The sequence below is a fragment of the Pinus tabuliformis genome, chromosome 8 (assembly GCF_031772625.1).
Source record: "Pinus tabuliformis cultivar Carrire ecotype Pingquan chromosome 8, CPIR1, whole genome shotgun sequence".
Lineage (NCBI taxonomy): Eukaryota > Viridiplantae > Streptophyta > Pinopsida > Pinales > Pinaceae > Pinus > Pinus tabuliformis.
In genome coordinates this window covers 2,076,519,749-2,076,542,054 of record NC_142294.1, presented here as the reverse complement: position 1 = coordinate 2,076,542,054, position 22,306 = coordinate 2,076,519,749, and the positions used below count along the sequence as shown (strand labels likewise).

Here is a 22,306-nt window from a genome sequence, read left to right as displayed (position 1 = left end):
TACAACAACTCCATGCATCTCGCACCGTTGCACACCTCTCTATGCCATCTTGCACTGCAGCAACACTCCTGTGTATCTCGCACTGCTGCAGCCTGCTAGCCTCGCGCTGTCTTGGGACTCCTGCACTGTAGCTGTCTTTGCCGCTCCATCTGCATCCATCTCTACCCACATCAGCCAATGCTGCTACTCCTCTTCGGGGTTCCCGTAGCAAGGTTTAATCCAAGAGGCTGGGTACATCGAGGATCCTGCCCCTCATCGGCTGTAGTCCACCTAACTACAACTCGATGTCTCCCTTCTTCTCAAGTGGCTCATGGCACAGTCATCGTTTGTTAAAACTTCCTTCTTTCCCCGTGCTGGTGCTGCCTTAGTCTCGAAAGACTCTCCCTTACTCTTCTTCCTCGAACATTGGGTCACATAATGACCCAGCTCCCCACAGTGGAAACACTTAATCTTGGAGAGATCTTTCTTCTTCCGCTTTTCCTGCTTTCCCTCAAATGCTAGGGCAACATCTTCCTCCTCCTGCTTGAATTTGATCCCCTTGCTGCTACTACCAATCTTCGACTGTCGTCTGATCTCTTCCTAGCGAAGAGTTGCCCACATCTCGTCCCAAGGTGGGAGAGTCCCTCTGTCCAGTATACTCTGGAATCTGGACAAATACCTCCTTGTCTTTTGAGACAACATTCAAGGTTGTCCTCACCATCAACCCTTGATCCGGTGTCGCTTCTATAGCAATCAACTGATCTCGGATCTCATTCAGTCCTCTGAGGAAGGTTTCAATCGGTTCTCCCTTCTTCATCTGATATGACCTCAGCGGATTCTTAAGTAGCATTCTTCTCTACAGAAAAGTATGTTAGTACAAGTTCTTGAGAGCCTCCCACATCTCAAATGTCATTTCCTTCTCGGCTATGTTGCCAGGAAACATGGGTGTGGGGACGAGGACGGGGATGGGGACGACATTTTTGGAAACAGGGTGCGTGGGTTCGTCGGGTAATATAATAATATTAAATTTTAATAATTATATTTTATATGTGAGCGAGCTCAAGGCTACTACTAAAACTGAAAATTCAAAATACATAATAGGATAAATGCTAGACTCAGCTATTTTGGTGAAACTTGGGACAGATTTTGTCAAACACAGCTGACTGAGATACACTAGCCAAGTTTCCTACAAACTCAGGAGTACGCTCAAAAATCCTAAAGTATTCTGAGTTCTCAAAGACTCAACATTTTAAACTTTATTTTATTGGGCTGCCTTGTGTGTTTGGTGGGACAGCAGTGAAATATATGCTGCCAGCAGCCATAATTTATACTTTAATGTAGCCACAAGCCTAAAAAAAACCACAGAATTTATATGTTAATGACAAATGTAATGATTCAATTTTTCAAAAATTAAAATATATATACTATGAACTGTTTTTCCTGAACAAATTCTGAACCATTTAATTGGATTTTGTTGATCCATGGTGAAATTACATTGCAAGGGCAAGCAACACCATTGTTAGAGGGTAGATAATGAACTGGCTTGAATGTTGTGTAGATGATTGAGTTGAAAATTTGAAATACATTCTCACTGAACGGTTTATATTGTAAAGAATAGCACAGAGCTATGTTCAGTGTATGAATGCATTTATGTAATGCCATTCATTAATGCAAAAAATGATGAAGATTTTTTGCGCTTTATTAATCTAATTGCAACTATTTCAGGTTAAAATAACTGAAATTTATACTTCTCATATTATAGTATATAGTATAAAAACTTACAAATTTAACAAGTCTGGGTTGAGTAGAGGTAAGTTTGTGGCATTGTCATCTCTATTTAGGGCTTCGGTTGGGTACAGGAGTTTGCATAGGGAGGCCGAGGTCTGTTCCTTAGTGAACAGTGAGCTGTTTTGTGTAAACAGTGGCATGAATCAAGCCCTACAGCTCAACGTTTGACAACAACAAGGAGGAGGGACTATGCCGCAGCTGTAGGAGGCAAATTGAGTGTATAAAAGTGGACTGACAGTTGTGGCTCATGTTGCAGACAGCCCGAAACAACAAGAAATTGTGACATTCATTCCGACAATTCTGCTTAATGTAGTTGAGCCCCTGTGGGTGTTCATTGTTCAAATGTGTAATATAATGCACCTATATTTTTCACACGCGGGTCTTGTGAAACTTTTTCATGGAATAATAAAATTGAAAACGAAAACTTGTAAATACCACTGCCGTTGAAGCTGCTCTGTCCACTGCCGCTGAAGCTGCCCACTGCTGCTTCCCACTGCCCATTGTTCCTGAAGCTGCCCACTGCCGCCGGAAATGGTAAAGGAGGACGGCTCAAGCCTCAACCAAATGGAAAAAACTTAAAAGTTAAATGAAATCAGTAATCACGTATCAGATATTTGCTTGTGTGCGTTCATAAAGAGTTAAAGTCTTAAAGATTTAGGGTTTTTTAAGTTTTTTACCTTTGTTATAAGTTATTTTTTAAATTTCAATAAAAAAATTATTTGAAAATTAAATTTTTAATATAGTTTTTTTTATGAAGAACCCAAGGAACCCGAAGAAACCAAAGAACCTAACCCGAAGAACCCAAAAACCTGAAGAACCCAAGAACCCGTTAAAGGAAAAGAACCCAAATTTTTTTTTTTGAAGAACCCGGTTCTTCATGGAAGAACCCATTTCTTCTGGGTTCGTCTGGGAAGAACCCGTACCTGAATCCGGTACTTGAGTGCGGGAACCCGGGACGGGTTCGAGAACCCCACCCCCGGGTGCAGGTACCCGTGCAACATAGCTTCTCAGCTATGTGTAGTACTACATGATCCTTGACTTTGTCAAGGATGATGCTCTTGGGCCTTGCCATTGCCTCCTTGTACTTGTCGTTATCATTGGGGTTGACTAGGATAGCTATTACCTTCAAGGCGAAGTTCTTGACACGATTTTTGTCAAGTATAGATAAGATTCTGACCTTCCAGATTGCGAAGTTCGATGCTCCATCCAATCTATTCTGGTCTCTTACTCCATGTAGTGCCATGATGCTCCTCTACTTCCCTCGTAGAAGTTCTCTGTTTGACTCCTTTGGTCTCTACTTCCCGTCTGGAAATTCTCTTCTGGACTCCCTCTGAGTCCTGATTTCCCTTCTAGAAATACTTCTGCCGCTGTCGAGATGCCCCTTACTCTGATTGTCTTGTGCAATCACACCACTGATCCGAGTTCCTCAGCTAGAAACCCTCGGTAGAAACTCTTCTTGGCCTTGCTCTGTCAGGTACTATTCTGACTACAGTACCTCACCAGCTACACTCTTCAATATTCCCACAGCCTTCTAAACCCCAGCAACCTGAAGGTGAGAGTTCCTAGGCTCTGCGCAATCCCAGCACTAGCAACCTGTCCTCCTTAGCCAATTGCGTCAGCCCTCCCAGCTACTGCGTGGCTTTGCGTGAGGCTCCCTTTGCCTTGCTTAGCCTCTGCGCTGCCTCTTCCTGGATCACCTTTGATGACACAGGCACTACGTCACCCTTCCCTTGTTGCTTCTCTGCTAGAAACAATTTCTATCACCTTGGGACAAATGTTTTCTATTGCTATCACTCCACTCTGTTGATGTCCTTAGTCTTCCTGTGATCTGCAATCATGCTCTGATACCATGTTGAAGTTTCTAACATTACTTAGTTAGAAACTCTCCATGCACTTTATCTGATTTATTCCTACCTACTTGTTATTTTACTTAACAAGTTATTTACAATGTAAATACTGAAAATAAACACTAATGCATGCTCAACATATTACATATCAGCAACTAAAGGAAATAGAAACAATCACACCATATGACACCATTATTTTTGGACTAAAGTCCCCAGGAAAACCCAATGTGGGAAAACCGATGAAGCTATTTGAGGGATTTTTTATTAAGCAATATCAGAGTACAATTTGGGTGCCAAAACTGGCCTATCCAACAGAGAATTTCCTTAGCAGTAATACCTCTCTGTTTCTGACAAATCTCCTGGCTGAAACCCCAGATAAAGCTTTCGGCAGCTACTCAGCACAAATCTGCCCCAAAAACCCCAGTGTTAGCCTCTCTCTGGACTGCATCAGCCCCTCTCTGCCTAGCGTTGGCCCTGCGTCACCCCGGATGGGTCTGTGTCAACCTTAGGAGGCCCTGCATCAGCCCTTTGGCCCTCTACGTCAGCAACGTTGGCCTCTCTGAGGCTCTGCACAGCTCCCGGTTGTCTCTGTGTGGCCTTGTGTGAGCCCTGGCAAGCGCTTTGTCACTCTCCCCGGTACTACGCTGCTTTCCCGACACTATCTCTGCCTCTCTGTCTCTCTGTACTCAAATGCCCCTCAGCTGCATCTCCCGATCACTAATTCTATCTTTCTTAGAATACTTTGCTCTAGAGAATAGAATGATTGATCACTCTGGTATATTCTACAAGTGACCCTCAAGCCTCCTCTTATACTTTTCCTGTTGAGATATCAATGGCTGAGATTAAGTCCCTAATCAACAACTAAGATTAGATCTAGCTTGATCTATGTCTTTTGGACCATTCTAACATAGTTTCATATTAATCCACATTAATATTTTATTTTCCCTATGTTTAGACTTAGGGACTCCATTAAAACTATTAATTATTTTAATATCTCCTGAACTGTTTAGAATCTGCCCAAACCCTTTCTGGGTATTGGGTATTGGAGATCTCATGTGCCCCAACCTTTCCATCAATTTCGTGGCTAGAGCACATCTGATGCTACCCCAAATCAACACTAAAGCTATTGGCCAATAGAGGAGATCCCACGGGACTAGGATACGAGACTAACCACCAAATTGGACAAGGGGACAAGAGTACAGACAAAGCCCATTACTTCCGCCAAACCCCCTACTAATTCATGTCCATATGTGTCCATGATAAGTAATCAAAAGTACTCATTTACATAATAAAAAGCCATACCTTCAAGTTTGAAAAGCCCACCTTCAAACATTCAATCATAATAGATGGGCGAGGGCACATAATGGTTGGCCAAGCTACAGAGATGGTGGCACATCGACCTATCTAGTGCCTGCAATGGGCTGCTGGCCACCAGCTGAAGACAATATAGGAGAAAAATTTCTCCTATGTGTGTCACCCACAGGTGGTGGTTAATAGGACCCAAGTGGTGGAAATGGTCCTAGAGTGAACTGCACCCTCCAGTAATTTCTACTGTTAGCTGCTGACTAGAACTAATTTATGCCAAAAATACTGCTCATAAGATTCTATGAAACCAACCCCAGACTCCTTTCACCAAACCTAGAAAAGGTTTTGGCAAATTTTACCGACCACCCGGAACCCCAATTTTAAGTTTCTCCTCTCAAATGGTTGCCAAATAGCTACAAAGTTTTTTTGTTGCAATAGAGCTAAAATCCACCTCCAAATTTATCCCCACTCCTAAGGGAAATTTCTCCTCATCACCCAATGAATTTCCAACTCCCCAACTCCAAACAGAAGAAACTCCCAATCTGGTGTAGAAATGCCCAAACTACCCATGCGCAGGCCCAAATTAGAGCAGCTCAGCTCACTCAAAATATCACAACTCAAGCCCTGAAAATTTGCCAAGCATCTCTGCCCTCTCGGTAGGTGATTTCCTTGCAAAAAACTCCACCAAATGCCCAGTATGTTGCCCCAATTCAACTCCACAAATTGCCTCTGCCTCCTTGGAGAAATGCGCCCTTGCTGATGGATGCACTCAAAATCTGCTTCTCCAATGCCTGCAATAATCTCCCTACAACTCTTCTAGGGTGACACTCAAGGTTCACCTTCCGCCATGAAACTCCTTGTGGTAAACAACACTAGTAGTCTTGGCTAAATAGCAAAAGAGAACTCTAGTTTAGATGTCAAATTGTCAAAAGCCCCCAAAATGAGGTCCTCTCCTTCTATTTATGCTTGCTAGTACCTTTCCTTTGTGGGCTCCACCAATTTCAAATAACTCCTCCCTTCTTCCCCACAAGTGCGAGTTGCCTAAGGGTGTGAATTTCCCTTTTGGGTGGCCCCTGCCATCCACCAACACTTTAATTTTTCCTTTTTCCTTATGTTTGAAGCCTCTTCTTTGCTAAAAATCAAGTGGTGTCTCCTTAACCCACTTTTCCTATGTCTCCCAATTGTTGGAATTGCAAAAACGAAAATTCTTCTTAGCAAACATAATTAATTGGGGATATTATACTCCTCCCACCAAAAATTTCTTGTCCTTAAGCAATGTTTAAACAAACACCCTCTCGATCAGCTGACCCAAACAGTCACTGCAAATAATATCGGGGTCCCAAATGTGCCACCATGTCATCCATGATCTCTACACTATTCTGCCATTAGGAAATCCCTCGATACTAGGATCCCAAGCCATACTAATCAACATGAGGCATACCTTGCTCCACTCACTTTCCATCCCGACGTAGGCACCAAACGCCCTCTGCATACTGCCACAATGTAGAGCATCATGGTAGTGCAACTTCTTAATCATCTCCTCGTGACACTGCTCTATTGAATAGTCCCTCTCGTGCACTTCAGGAATAGACTCCTGAAGATGCAATCAAATCCCTGTAGGGTTGAATCCTCGTCCGCATGAACTTCCCCTAATCTCCTCATGTTGATCGCCCAGCCACACTGGTGAAGTGGCCCACATCATCAACGAATCAATAAAACCCAATGGAAGATCTGGATGACCTTCGCTTGTAGAGACCGGCTCACCCCTACGCGTAGTTGAACTGCTAAGCCTTCCGATGCCAGAATCCTCTACCCATTGCAGAATGAACCTATCTTGTTGACATTGCCACACCCCGGTCTTGCCCGACTACCCAACATGGTCATACTGTATCCTCCTCTCTGGTAACTCTCAACCACTATATCTATCACGATCAACGCTATGCCCAACCTGCAAGGGAAAGCTCAAGTCCACCACTCCACGACCAAATTCGATCTTGAGCAGCAACGTGCCTCGCCATATGATGAAGGTCTCAACGATTCCCATGTGTCAGTGTTGGAAAGAATTAGATCACTCTCCATCGTAACCTTTCCCATCAACAAGTGGAGTGATCCACTCGCCAACCAAATCCCTGGATCACCCAACTATAATGGTGTTGGAATTTCTAAGTTTAACCCGTTAGAAATTCTTCTTGTACTATCTGATTTATTTCTTCCTACTTGTTCAATTACTTAACAAGTTATTTACCATGTAAATACTGAAAATAAATACAAGTACAGTATCAACACATACAAATCATCAACTAAAAGTACACAAGCACACAAGTGACATCGTTTTTTTTACTAATGTCCCTGGAAAAACCCAATGCAGGAAAACCGGTTCAACTATTCAGAGGGTTTTATTATTATGTAGTTTCAGAATACAACCTGGGTGCCAGAAATGGCTCACCCAACAAAGAATTCCCTCGGCAGTAATACCTCTTAGTCAAAGACAGATATTCTGGCTAAATCACCGGATGGACGATCCCATAGCAACAATGCAGCTTCTGCTACTCTGCGTCACTCTGATAGGGACTGCATCGCCCTATCTGGCTTTCTAGTGTTTTCCTGCCCCACAAAATGCTCCCAACGCTATCTCTAGGCCCTGCGCCAGCCTCTCTGGCCTAGCGTCAGCCTCTCTGGGTTCTGCATCAGCTTCTGGAGCCTGTGCGTCAGCCTCTCTGGGTTCTGCATCAGCTTCTGGAGCCTGTGCGTCAGCCCCTGGGCCCTTTGCGTCTCACATGCTGGGCCTCCCTGGCTCTACGCAACTCTTGGCTACCTCTGTGTGGCATCTAGTTGGCTCTGCGTCCCTCTTCCGGGTCTGCGCTGACTCTGCTATGTATTCACTGCCCCTCAGCTGCAACTCCGATCACTCACTAAATTTCCTCAGCAAACCTTGTCCCAGAAAATCGAGTTCTTCATCTCTCTTGGTGTGTTCTACAACTGACCCTCAAGCCTCCTCTTATACTTTTCTCGTTGGTCCACCAACGACCGAGATTAAAGCTCTAATTAACAACTAAGATTAGATTTGGCTTAATCCGTGTCTTTTGGACCATTCTAACCTAGTTTTATATTAATACCCATTAATATTTTATTTTCCCTAAGTTTAGACTTAGGAACTCCATTAAAAATATTAACTATTTTAATATCTCCCAAACCGGTTAGAATCTATCCAAACCATTTCTGGGTCTTGGAGATCTGATGTGCTTTAGCCTATCCATCGATTTTCAAGGCTAGAGCACATTCAATGCTACCCCAAATTAACAAATGGGAGCTCACAACTCCCACAGCTCACAGGTTGCCACTGCACAACATTGCTACGTGCTAGAGCCCGTTCAACCCTCATCCCTGACCCTGGTATGTATCCCATAGGTGGACCCCAAGTATTAAGAATCTGCCAAATGCATGCCAATTTTCCCTGCACCTGCCAGAGCACAAAGTGAAATACGTTACCCCAACTCCTAATGATACACCTAGACGCTACTTGGAGTCTAGACACTCGCTTGTAGACAAAGTCTACCATCCACTATCCCTCATGCTCATTTAACGCCTCAACCTACCTCATCGAAAGTGTATCGGCGCAGTTCCCTCATGATCAACTCCCCAAGTGTGAGCCCATGGGTGGAATATATGCTACCTCGGTAGAAGACCACACCATCCCTAAGCATGTATCTGTCAACTCATGCACCCATAAAATGCCTCAATTGGAGAGTCTCACTCCTGCCCATGACACACTGTGTCTCATCCTATTGTCTAGTGTGAGCCTCCCATGTCCTTTATCCTGTACTGAGAGCATAGTTTTAAACAACGACTGTTTCGAAACGGAAACGGCCGAGTTGGTCCGTTTCATTGCCCTCCGGAGTGACTCGGTACCAAAAATGGCTCGGTCGGCCGAGTTAGCCATGACTCGGCCGAGTCATTGAATGAATCGGCCATGACTCGGCCGAGTCATTGAATGACTCGGCCGTTTCCCGTACTGACTCGGCTGAGTCATAAACAGTGGCCCGTAACCCACTAAAACAACGATTTAACATTATTTTAATGAAATTTTAAGGGGTTTGCTGATTGGTTTGGACTTCAAGGTGTTTTATGAATTAGCTAAATGTTATTTGGGGTCCATTTCCCCCTCCCAAACCCTATTTAACACACTCAAATGCTCTCTACTATTGATATGCTATTCAAATTTCATGGTAATGTTAAATTCTTAAAGTAAAAGGATGAAAATGAAGATTAAGAAGAATGTCACTTTTACTTAAATTTTTAACATTACCATGAAATGACTTAGGATGTTTGAGAGTGGTTTCGGCCTCATTGGATTTCATATGGAGAAAGTAGAATTTTAGATTTCATTCAAAATCCAGCAGACTTATCAGTTTTTCAGGATTTCAGGATTGCAATGTTTCCATTGAATTTTGTCATGTATTAGGGTATGGAACTCATATTTAATCAAGAGCACCAATCCCCCTATGTACCTTGATGTTAGTGACATTGGTTGTCGAATTCCTCTGGGATTTGCTCCCAAACCAGGAGCTTCTAAAAATGTCACTCCCGCTCCTGTTTTCGCTCCTGCTCCCAAGTAACACAAAGAAGAGAAACCATTTGGATAAAGAACGGTTAAATGATCTACTTTATGTCTAATACAACCTCCGGCTCAGACGAAACCATTTGCTAAACAAAAGGCCTGATTCAGATCCCATTGTGTTGGAAGACATTGATCCAACATCAGATTGGGTAGTGGAGAGTCGTCCAGCGGAGTTTGATCCTAATGAGGATCTTGATTTAGATTTAGATATCAAGACATCAGTTGAACTTGAACATCCTGTTCAGTTGAATGCAGATCCCAATCCACATCCTCAGTCTCACAGCCAGCAAGGAGTCCAGTTGTAGGTGCTTCCTCTGCTCAGCCACGACAGAAGTGCAGCCGCATATCTACTCTATCTCAGCTTGCATCCGCTACAGTTGCACAACCTGCTAGTGGTACCACTTCTACAGCTGCAGTTGGAGATGATGATGATGATGAGGAGCCATGGGGGCCCCTGTCTGACTCTGATGATGATCCAAAGATTGATCGACATGATCTTGGCTCCTCTGGCAATAGCTACTAGCCAGTAGCTGTAGTACTAGTACTGGAGTCTGGTCACAGTTTACTTTTGTTGTAGAGGCCATTTCTAGCCTCCTTGGTTATGTGTTTTTTGTTTCGAGTCTTTGATCATGTATGACAGTTGACTATGTATTGCCATTGGGTACCATTTTGATATAATGGATTGGTTCATGAGCCTACTTTGATCATATGTTGTCTTCCATCTATATTATAATCTTGTGTGTTTGGAAACATGAATGAAAATCTTTAAAATTATGTTTAAAATCTTTAAAGTTATGTCTTTTTATAAAAAAAAAATATTTAATGTATTTTTTACAACGACAAAGTCATTGAAATTGAGCCGGCTGAGTCATTACCTTTTCGGAGTCGGAGTCGGAGTTTTAAAACTACGACTGAGAGCATTAAGGGGCAACAACCCTACCCTCTGCAATTGTATGCCTTACTGGAGAGTGATAGGCATGTAAGTCACCAAGGGTATGAACAAGAGTCTGAATGGACACTGAAAGGTAATCCCATGGATGCCCATCTCTCTATCCTAGTTTTGTTGATAACTCCATCGAAGAACCCTCTACTGAACAGGTTGTCCCCAGATGCTCATCAATGTCCTCATCGATCTTGGGTGAGCTACACCCAATGATACACCTAATGTCCCTGTTCATAAGTCTCCTTGGAGGCAACGCTCTAAGAGCCTACTGTGTCGCACCATATGCCATTGCATACCAACAAGTATCCCCGTACTCCTCGACATGCCATTATACACTGCGACTAGTCCCTGTACACCATTGGATGCCATGATCTAAAGCTAAGAAAGTATACGTTAGCTCGTACCTTACCGACATTGCCACTTGTTGATTTGGGGTAGCATCGGATGTGCTCTAGCCACGAAAATTGGTGGAGAGGCTAAAGCACATGAGATCTCCAATATCCATAAATGGTTTGGACAAAATCTAACTAGTTTGGGAGATATTAAAATAATTAATATTTTTAATGGAGTCCCTAAGTCTAAACTTAGGGAAAATAAAATATTAATATGAATTAATATAAAACTGAGTTAGAATGGTCCAAAAGTCATGGATCAAGCCAAATCTAATCTTAGCCGTTGATTAGGGACTTAATTTTGGCCGTTGAATTGTCAACGAGAAAAGTATAATACCCAAAAAGGGTTTGGGCAGATTCTACACAGTTTGGGAGATATTAAAATAATTAATATTTTTAATGGAGTCCCTAAGTCTAAACTTAGGGAAAATAAAATATTAATATGAATTAATATAAGACTGAGTTAGAATGGTCCAAAAGTCATTGATCAGGCTAGATCTAATCTTAGTCGTTGATTAGGGACTTAATCTCAGTGGTTGAATTGTCAATGAAAAAAGTATAAGAGGAGGCTTGAGAGTCACTTGGAGAACACACTGAGTTGATCAAGAATTTGATTTTTTGGGACAACACTTGCTAAGGAAATCGAAAGAGTGATTAGAGTTGCAGCTGCGGGGTAGTGAATACAGAAGCAGAGAGGCAGAGATACCGGGAGCATCAGTGCAAAAGCCGGGAGAGAGGGAAGCAGAGCCAGCTAGAGGCCACACAGAGCCAGCCAGAACCCATGCAGAGGCAGCCAGGAGCTGCGCAGTACCAGAGAGAGCCAGCGTGGGTGACGCAGAGGCTCTACAGGTTGACGTGGTGCCTCTAGAGGCTGACGCATGGCGAGTTGGGGTGCCACTGGGCCAAAGAGGCTAACGTTGGAGATTTCGTGGGGCAGATTGGAGTTGAGAGCTGTGGGATTGTTCATCCGGGGTTTTAGAAGGAATATCTATCTCCGACTGAGAGGTACCACTGCCGAGATCATTCTTTGTTGGGTGAGCTAGTTTGGCACCTAGATTGTATTATGACACTGATTAATAATAAAACCCTCAAATAGTTGCACTGGTTTTCTCGCATTGGGTTTTTTAGGGGACATTAGTCCAAAAACAACGATGTCACTAGTGTGCTTGTTTTTCCTTCAGTTGATGATCTGTAATGTGTTGAGCATGTACTTGTATTTATTTTCAGTATTTACATGGTAAATAACTTGTTTATTAAACAGAACAAGTAGGCAGAAATAAATCAGAAAGTACATGAAGGGTTTCTAACAGTTAGACTTAGAAATTCCAACATGGAATCAGAGCGTGGTTGCAGATCACAGGAGAACTGAGGGCATCGGCCGAGCAGAGCAGCAACAGCAAAAGCAACTTGTTGATTTGGGGTAGCATCGAATGTGTTCTAGCCACGAAATTTGGTGGAGAGGTTGGGGCACATGAGGTCTCTAATACCTAGAAAGGGTTTGGGCAGATTCTAAACAGTTCAGGAGATATTAACATAATTAATATTTTTAATGGAGTCCCTAAGTCTAACTTAGGGAAAATAAAATATTAATGTGTATTAATATGAATTTGTGTTAGAATGGTCCAAAAGAGTAGTAGTACGACGAGACTAGTCCAAGGAGTAGTCGAAAGAGGATCCGTTGGTCATGCCTCTTCAACCAACGGAAGTGAAGAATCCTTCCTTAGGTCAGGAAGATTCTCAGGACGAGGAGGAGGTGAAAATAGAAGCACCTACTAGTAGAGGAAGAACTAGCAGATAACTTTGTCAAATTTTGCGTGATGCAAAGAACTTCATCGATGAGCCAAAGAACAGTAAGAGGGAGCGAAAATAGCCAGACAGGTATCAAGCGTTAGGAGCTCAGGATGGGGAGTCTGCCAGTTTCAAGGAGGCAGCTCAGCATCATGTCTGGCTAGATGCGATGGTGGAGGAGTATAACTCCATAATGCTTAACGATGTCTAGGAGGTGGTGTCAAGGCCTCAAAACAGATCTGTGGTAGGTTCAAGATGGATCTACAAGATCAAATAGGCTGTGGATGACAATGTTGAGAAATACAAGGCCAGGTTTCTGGCTAAGGGGTATACTGAAAAGGAAGGGATTGACTATGAGGAAATCTTCGCCCCGAATTGACTATGAGGAAATCTTCGCCCCGGTAGTCAGGTATACATCTATTAGGACTGTGATATCTCTTGCAGCCCAGATGGGATGGGAGATCCATCAGATGGATGCCAAGACAACATTTTTGAACAGGGTAATAGAAGAAGAGGTATAAATTGAACAATCAAAGGGTTTTGAAACTCATGAGAAGGAGCCTCATGTATGTAGACTGAAGAAAGCCTTGTCTGCGCTGAAGCAGGCACCGAGCGCGTGGTATGGTCGAATAGATGGCTATTTGCAGTAGATGGGATTTGTCAAGAGTGACGCGGATCCGAATCTCTATTATCTAGTCGTAGAGAATGAGCCACTCATCTTAGTATTATATGTGGATGATCTCTTTCTAACAGCATCATCCAGACTCATTGAGGACTGCAAGAAGAATCTAGCCACAGAGTTCGATTTGAAGGATCTGGGACGAATGCACTACTTCCTAGGGTTGGAAGTTTGGCAGCAAAAAGGAGAAATATTCCTTGGGCAAGGGAGGTATGCTACAGAGATCCTGAAAAGTTTTGGGATGGGAGACTGTAAACCTATGGCTATGCCAATGATCACCAACTGGAAGAAGATTGATGCATCATAAGACAAGGATGTTGATCCCACCCTATACCGAAAGCTCATAGGGTCCCTGAAGTATCTAGTCAATACCACGCTAGATATTTGCTATGTTGTCAACACCCTTAGTCAGTTCATGGTGGAACCAAAGAGGGCACATTGGGCAGCAACCAAACACGTTATCAGGTATTTACAGGGAACAGTTGATTATGGGCTTTTAGACACCAAGGGGAAGGATATTAGGTTGAGTGGATTTACTGATGCAGATTGGACAAAAAGTTTAGTGGATCGGAAAAGTACCTCTGGGTACTGTTTCAACATTGGACCAGTTATGACCTCCTGGTGCAGTAGGAAACAGAAGTTCGTGGCTCTGATCTCATCTGAGGCAGAATATATGGCAGCAAGCATAGCTTCGTGTGAGGCCATATGGATTAGAAAACTTCTGGTGAACCTATTAAGAGGAAATATGGAGGCGACTAGGATCATGTGTGATAATCAGAGTTGCATCAAACTCTCTAAGAATCCAGTATTTCATGATAGGTTGAAGCATATTGATATCCGATGTCATTTTGTCAGAGACTGTGTCCAACGAGGAGCTGTATAGTTGAGCTACACTCTTACAAGAGAACAAGTGGCAAATATTCTCACCAAGGCCCTTGGAAAGCCAAAATTTGACCACTTCAGGGAAAAGATGGGATGGTAAAGAACCCCTTTCAAAAGTAGTGTGTTAGCAGCATGAATGAAGAGGGAGTTACAATGCCGATGCAGTGTTGGGAGAAAGGACCAACAACAGCATAGATGCAGAGGGAGTTGGCGACTAGGATCATGTGTGATAATCAGAGTTGCATCAAACTCTCTAAGAATCCAGTATTTCATGATAGGTTGAAGCATATTGATATCCGATGTCATTTTGTCAGAGACTGTGTCCAACGAGGAGCTGTATAGTTGAGCTACACTCCTACAAGAGAACAAGTGGCAAATATTCTCACCAAGGCCCTTGGAAAGCCAAAATTTGACCACTTCAGGGAAAAGATGGGATGGTAAAGAACCCCTTTCAAAAGTAGTGTGTTAGCAGCATGAATGAAGAGGGAGTTACAATGCCGATGTAGTGTTGGGAGAAAGGACCAACAACAGCATAGATGCAGAGGGAGTTGCAGTGCAGATGTAGTGTTGGGAGAAAGGACCAACAACAGCACGGATGTAGAGCGAGTTGTCATACAGATGCAGCAGTGGCAGTAGCAAAGTCATGGACAGCAGTACAGGATGCAACAGTGCAGAGGATGTTGGGCAGGGAGGCTTAACATCAGCACAGGGACCGATGTCGGATGATCAGGGTGATACTCAGTGAGGAGTATTACTAGAGCACAATCCTCGCTAAGAGGGAGTGTTGATTTGGGGTAGCATCGGATGTGCTCTGGCCACGAAATTTGGTGGAAAGGTTGGGGCACATGAGATCTCCAATACCCAGAAAAGGGTTTGGGCAGGTTCTAAATAGTTTAGGAGATATTAAAATAATTAATATTTTTAATGGAGTCCCTAAGTCTAAACTTAGGGAAAATAAAATATTAATGTGTATTAATATGAAACTGTGTTAGAATGGTCCAAAAGACATGGATCATGCCAGATCTAATCTTAGTCGTTGGTTAGGGACTTAATCTCAGCTGTTGATTTGTCAACGAGAAAAGTATAAGAGGAGGCTTGAGGGTCACTTGGAGGACATACTGAGGGAGACCAGTCAGTTCAATTTCTAGAGCGGGTTAGCTGAGAAATTGAACTAGTGGTCTGGAGAGCAGTCAGGAGGCAACAAGTACGGAACAGAGAGATGGGAGATCAGCGCAAAGGCAGAAGAGATCAGACGCAGGGCCAGAGGAAGCGACGTAGAGGTAGCAGAGACTATGCAGAGCCAGCAAGGCCTGCGTCATCCACACAAAGGGTTTCAAGCTGAAGCAGAGGTCAGTAGGGCCTATACAAGGTGTTGTCGCGCGGATTGGCACAACAACGCTCAGACCGGGGGCTGTCACTCCGATCCCCGATCCCTCCGTTTAAGCCTGTCTCCCGCGGCTAAGGGGGGTAGTCCCTGTGGGTTGATGAAGGCCAACCGTCGACCAGTTGGTTGGGAGACACGAGATACGATTAAGATAAGCACCTAAAAGACTCGATTTATTTAGAAGACCAGTGCCTTAAAAGATGATTTCTTTAAAACCACCACAAAGATCAGTAACCAGATATTGTATTCATATCTCGACTTGAAAATTCAGCATGAAAGATATAACATGAGAAACCACTGAAACTGGCAAAATTGATTTTCCACAAAATTTTATTTTTCAAAATTTTTTAAATCTTTTTCAATTTTTTGTTTTTATTATGGAAATTAAAAATCCTAAAAAAAAGTTAAAATTCTAAAACTAAATTCTAATCATTAAAAAATAAAACTAATATATATATATATATTTTTTTTATTCAAAAAAATAAAAAATAAAAAAAAAAAATTTAAAATCTAACCAAGCTTAACATCTAAATTTAACTAACCTAATAAAACTTGAAACTAAACTAAAATAAACAAATGGATTTAAATCTAAGTTACTTTAAATTAAATTCTAAAATTCAAAACTTTAAAATCTAAAATCTAAAAAGGAACTAACCTAAACTAAAGAAATACATTAAAATCTAAAAAAAATTAAAATACATCACCAATTCAAATCCTAAACTAATTCTACGCCTACGCTAGCTTACACATGACCACAAAATATCGAAATGAAAAACCTACGACTATGCTAACGCCGATACTAAATGGCAAATCAACCACAGCAATGACACAAATAAACAGCGAAATATTACCTGTTCCGGATCGATTTTGACTTACGGTTTCGAATGAATTCAGCGTAGCTGCCTGGCAAGGCTCACGTCGTCTCTCACCAACAGATTTCCGACAGCAGGGTGCTTCTTCGATGGCTGTGCGTGGATCGGCTTTACCTGCGGATTTCAGAGATTGAGGGAAATGTAACAGTTTTGATTGTCTGTACGCAGGTCACTGTGGAGCAAATCGATGGACGGATTGCACAGTGTTTGAATGCTTTGCACAGCACATGCGATACGTAACCTGGTGACTGATAACCACAATATTTTTCGCCAAAACAGTTCTACGTTCTTTAAATCCACTTCTGATCCCTATTTGATAATACGCAGAAGGCAGGACGCATGCATTTAACATGCCCAGTTGTCCCAGCACCACGAGCAGTGAGGGTTTATGCAGGTCGGTTGACAAATGATTTGTCTGCAAAATGTTGGACCCAGATCTGAAAAATCACTGATGCTTAGAACCCTTGGATAGCTGGGACAGAGGTCCTGCAAGAATAAATTTTCCTCCAGATCCCTGTAATCCTGCGAATGGTAAACAAAGAACCCGGCAGCTATACGCAAAGATTTAAAGTAAAACCCTTAAAAATTAACCTAAAATCACAAAAAAAATTGCAGTAAACAAAATCAAAACCCTAGATCCAGCAAAAGAATTACAGTTATACTTCAGATTATCAAACAAGAACAAGAAATCTCTCATGTAAATCATAACAGAAACTTTAAAATGATTGACCCAGGGCCGAAATCAGCTAGGCTCTGCAAAGAAAAGCCTGTGGGAGTCGGCTGGTTCAGCCTAGAACTTCCCCAAACGCCCACCAATATTCTCCATTAACAGGTTTTCCTGCACATCTCAAGCAACCATCAGCACAGAGAGAAAGAAAACTGCTAGATCTCAGTAAATAATGGAGATACCTGCCATTATTTCAGAAACCCTAGCAGCCCTCAAACCCTAGCAGGTGAACAAGATACCTGTGCTCACACTACTCTAAAAACAAGCTATGATTAATGGCTGAAAACTGAAATAATGCAGAAAATTTTAAGATCTCACAGCAATTCCAGAGAGTAACACCAGCACAATTTGGACCCCAAAGTCTTCTTTTATTAACCAGAAAATCAGATTACACGAGAGCTTTTTCAGTACTGACTCACAGATCGAATGATCTGAAAATGACTCCTAGCACCCTATATAAAGGAAATGCTCCAACGGCTAGTTCGATTGATCCATGTAAAAATGATCTCGACCGTTGATGAGGATCAAGACATCTCTTGATCTCATCCGTCGATTTATTCAATTAATTTTTTATTATTATTTTTAAAAAATTTTAAATTATTTTTTATTATTATTTTTTAAATTTTTATTATTTTTTTTTATTTATTTCATTTTTTTTTTTTTTTTTTTTTTTTTTAAATTTTTTATTATTTTTTTATTAAATTTTTATTATTTTATTTCATTTTTTAAATGGATCATCGAACTAAGCCATTGGAAACATCACCTAGGACCTAGGACTTAGGACTCACGAGGGGATTTAAAACATTTTCAACCCTCAAGACACATTTCATGATGACTTTTTACAATTTACATCTCAAGGGGACAAACCCACTTAATACAGATCCTCATAAATCACCCAGTTCTGCGACACAACTATAATCTAGCAGACTAACACACTAGGATTCTCCTAAAGTTCTAATGACAAAATCTATCCCGGCTTTGGGGTCAGGTTTGAAGGAAAACTCTGCTGATCCATGGATCGGTGAGACAAAAAACCTTCCGGGACATAGATTATCATAGAAAGTTAGGTCCACCTAGGCAATTTTACATACATGACTCTGATCTGCTTAGATTATTTACAATTCATACATGCAGACTGGGTTTACAATGGAAATGATCAAGCTGCTGATGACTGTAGGCTGGCACGGACACGTCGTTCAGGTGTTATCTCTTTCTGCCAAGAAAAGAGGGTGTACCGCATGGGAAGTTGACCAGTAGTGGTCAACATCTGGCTCTACTTGGGGACACGTTGCTGCTCTGTAGGAATGTGAGAATCCAGAATCTGCATCCATGCAACACACAACAAAATATAAGTAGCGTCCGTCCAAAATCATCATATACATTAAGCACAGGAAAGATAAAAGCTCTTCATTTATTAACTAACTAATAACATGAAAAGTAAATCTAATCCTAAGAACAGAAATGAAATGCTGAAAAGACAAGGAGTAGGGATAGAAATACAATACAGAAGATGCCCCATGGCATCAGATATCATCTCTGAAGAACAGCTTGAGCATTTGGCCGTTCACTGGTAGAACAAGTGGTTCGCCATCCAATCTGCTCAAGTAGAATGAGTTTGGCCCTGCTATATCTCTAATGATGTATGGTCCCAGCCACAAACTATCAACCTTCTTATGTTTTCCCAGCTTTTCATTTTTGCGATCCCAGAGTAAAACCATATCTCCAACCTGCAAAGATCTAGATCGAGAGCATTTATCAAAGCTTTTCTTAATATTAGATTGATTTTTACATATAGCTTCAAAAGCTGTCCGACGAGCCTCATCTAATTCCACAATCTGATCTATCCTATTCTGAACAACATCTTTATTAGTGGAAAATTTTTGGAGAAGCTGATAGGCTGGCAATTTTAGGTGCACAGGTAAGGTAACATCCAAGCCATAAACTAATTCAAAGGGAGATTTACCAGTAGACTTCTTCTTAGTAATTCTGTCTGCCCACAAAGCATACTTGATTTTACTGTCCCAAGACTTCTTGTTATCTCCTACTATCTTCTTGATAATGGTTATGAGATTTTTATTACTTGATTCAGCTAAACCATTACCCTGAGGATAGTAATTCGACGAATGAGATAAGACAATGCCATATTTGAAGCAAAAAGATGAAAACTCTGAAGAACTAAAAGCCTTGGCATTGTCCGTAGTGATCTTAGCGGGGACACCAAATCTAGTAATGATGTTATTCTCAATGAAATCCATAATCACCTTTTCAGTGGCATTCTTAGCAGGAACGGCTTCGACCCATTTAGTGAAATAATCTGTAGCAGTCAAAATCCATGAGTAGCCATTGCTAGAATTTTCATGGAACTTCCCTATGAAGTCCAGACCCCAATGCTGAAAAGGTGCCTCTACGATAACAGGTTGTAGAGGAAGGGCAGCAAGCTTCTGCTTCCTAGTGAACAGTTGACAGGCTTGACACGTTCTAACATACTTGTGCACATCAGAAAAAATCGAAGGCCAGTAATAGCCAGCTCTCAGGATTTTGTGGGCGGTAGTTCTAGCGGCATAATGACCACCACAAAATCCTGAATGAAAATCGGAGATTAATCTTTTGGACTCAACATCATCAACACACCTAAGCACTATGCCCTCAGGATTTCTCCATCCAAGGCCATCCTTCATAAGGCAGTACTTAGTGGCTTTTAGTCTAAGAGCCCTTCTCTTATGAGCGACTAAATGGTTAGGACATGCAAGATTGGTTAAGTAGTAAATTATGTCCTTATACCATTCATGCTCTGCTAATCTTCTCAACTCTGGCGAAGATAGATCGTCAAGGCAGAACAAACCAAGAGTCTTTTCATTACTTTCAGTTAACATTTGAGCTAAACCTTGGCCTTTGATCAGCTTGGTGGGTCTAATTTCTAAATCATACTCCTGTATCTTAGTAACCCACCTAGCACGAGTCCCTAAGCAATCAGTTTGAGTCAATATGTCTTTAACAGCAGAATGTGGGACGAAAGCAATGATCTTAGAATAACCCACATAAGTTTTAAAATGCTTAAGAGACTTGACCAAGGCATAAGCCTGCTTTTCCATGGTATTGTACTTCAATTCAGAGTTTTGAAGTGCTCTACTCATGAAAGCAATAGGCTGCTCGTGACCATCTTTATTCTTTTGAAGCAAGACACCGGCAATGGTATCCTCAGAAGCGAAAGAAAAAATCATGAAATCTTTGGAGTAATCAGGACTAACAAGGACAGGAGCTTTCGCGATAGCAAACTTGATTTCTTGGAAAGCCCTTTTGCCTTCTTCCCGCCAGACAAATTTCACATCTTTCTTCAGAAGACTTTGAATGGGCTTAGCTATTTCCGCATAATTCGGGATAAATCTTCTAATAAAATTTATCTTTCCAAGGAAAGACTGAAGGGACTTGAGGTTATGCGGGAGAGGAATCTTTTGAATTGCTTCAACTCGTTCAGGATCGACCTTGACTCCTTCCTTAGAAATGATATGACCCAGAAGTTTCCCTTCAGTTACCCCAAAGACAGATTTAGCCGGATTCAAAGAAATTCCATATTCTCTGCATCTATCAAAAACCTTCCTAAGATGATCTATATGGCTGATACCATCTTTAGAGAAAACAGTAAGATCGTCTTGGTAAATTTCGATGATTTTCCCGATTAACCCTTTGAAGGCATAATCCATGGCCCTCTGGAAAGTAGCCCCTGCGTTTGTCAACCCAAATGGCATTCTAATGTATTCAAAAGTGCCCCATGGTGTTGTGAATGTGGTCTTGTGTCGATCTTCCTTTTTAACCCAAACTTGATTGTACCCAGAAAAGCCATCTAGCAATGACATCATTCCAGACCCAGTTACTCTTTGCAACAAAGTTTCCATGTTTGGTAAAGGGTAATTATCCTTTTTGCATGCCAGATTAAGGTTTCTAAAATCGACACAAAGTCTTATCGAACCGTTCTTTTTCCTAACAATCACCAAATTCGAACACCATGTCGAATGCCTAGTTTGAGCGATGATCCCTGCTGAAAGCATCTTAGCAAGCTCTTTCTGGACCAAGGGGGCTAATTTCGGATTAATTTGCCTAAGTTTCTGCCGAAAGGGTTTAGCATTCTCGTCCTTTAAAGGAATAGTATGCTCCATAACATCTTCCCTATAGCCCTTTAATTCATCATAGGAAAAAGCTAAAACATCTCTATATTCATGAAGTAAATCAGTTAACTTTTTCCTTTCCTCCAAACTAGTACCTTTACCAATTTTAACAATTTTCGGATTTTCAGAAGTACCAATGTTGATTTCGAGGTACTCGCCTGGGTCCATCTTGTTTTCTTCTCTAAGCTTTGTGGCATCATGCCGATCAAAATGTTGCTCCAAGGCAACCACATTTCTAGGAGTAGGATTTATGATATGTTCATGATTCAAAGATCCGTCCTCCTGAGAAATTATGCGAAAATCCTCAAACTCATCTAAACTATTGAGAAAACGAACGACTTGTTTTTCATCATTAAAAACTTGCCAATGCTCTGAGTTGTCTGGAACAGATGGTCTGAATATTACTTCCATTTTAATTTTATCGTTAATTAACTCGTCAGACAACTGGAAAGTGGTAGCAGCTACGGCCAGCTCATCCGCCAAACTATTTTGTTCTTGAGGGATTGCTTCAAGGTTAAGGGCATCGAAGTGCTCCATAGTATCCCACACAGCATTTCGATAGTTTCTTAATCTCTGATTTCTACATGTGAATTTGTTTTTAAGTTGCATGATAACCAGATCGGAATCCCCCTTGATGCTAAGCAATTTAATCCTCAAAGCTTTGGCCAATTCAAGACCCAACAATATAGCTTCATACTCGGCGACATTGTTGGTTGCTTCAAATTCTAAACGATAGGCAAACTTTAATATGTGACCAAGGGGAGATTTAAGCACTACTCCCGCACCCTTACCATGACTAGAGAATGCACCATCGAAGTACATATACCAGACTTCATCTTTAAGATTTTTTACCTTATCATCGGGAGGAATTATGAAATTAGACATGATAGAATAGTTCCCGATGTCAGATTGCTCCCTAATTATTTCATTATGAGGCTT

General features: G+C 41.7%; 1 protein-coding gene across 2 annotated transcripts in view; it reads left to right on the top strand.

Annotated features, from left to right (window-relative positions):
- The window catches only part of ABCC13 (multidrug resistance-associated protein 11), a 547,614-nt gene that overhangs the window by 410,085 nt on the left and 115,223 nt on the right, over window positions 1-22,306 (top strand). The window lies entirely within an intron of this gene.